We start from the raw sequence: 459 nt of genomic DNA, 5'->3' as shown, positions 1-459 counted from the left end.
AGTGGCCGACACGCACACGAAAAGGGGCTCAGCATCTCTCGTCGCCAGGGAGCTGCAGATGGAAGCCACAGTGGGACACACGTTGCCCACTGGGATGGCTGCGTGTTGGTTGAGGTCGAGGAGACCGGAACCCCGTGCGCGTGGTGGGAATGAACATGAAATGGCTCAGATGCCGTGGAAAGCAGTTTGGTGGCTCCTCAAAGAGCTACACGTGGGATCGGCGCAGGGTGCGGCAGCTCCACTTCTGGGCACAACCCCAGAGAGCTGAAGCCAAGGCCTCAGACGGACGCCCGCACACGCGGGTCCACAGCACCCTCGGCAGCGAGCGCAACGAGGGCCCAAACGCCCCTGCGCCGACGGAGGCACAGCGAATGTGGCTTGTACACACGTGGGCGTGTCGCTCGGCCTTCAGGAGGCAGGAGAGTGACATATTGCGATGCGGCCGAGCCTGAGGACGTG

Source organism: Propithecus coquereli, unplaced genomic scaffold (assembly GCF_000956105.1).
Source record: "Propithecus coquereli isolate 6110/MARCELLA unplaced genomic scaffold, Pcoq_1.0 Scaffold544, whole genome shotgun sequence".
NCBI lineage: Eukaryota > Metazoa > Chordata > Mammalia > Primates > Indriidae > Propithecus > Propithecus coquereli.
This window is presented reverse-complemented; position numbering follows the sequence as displayed.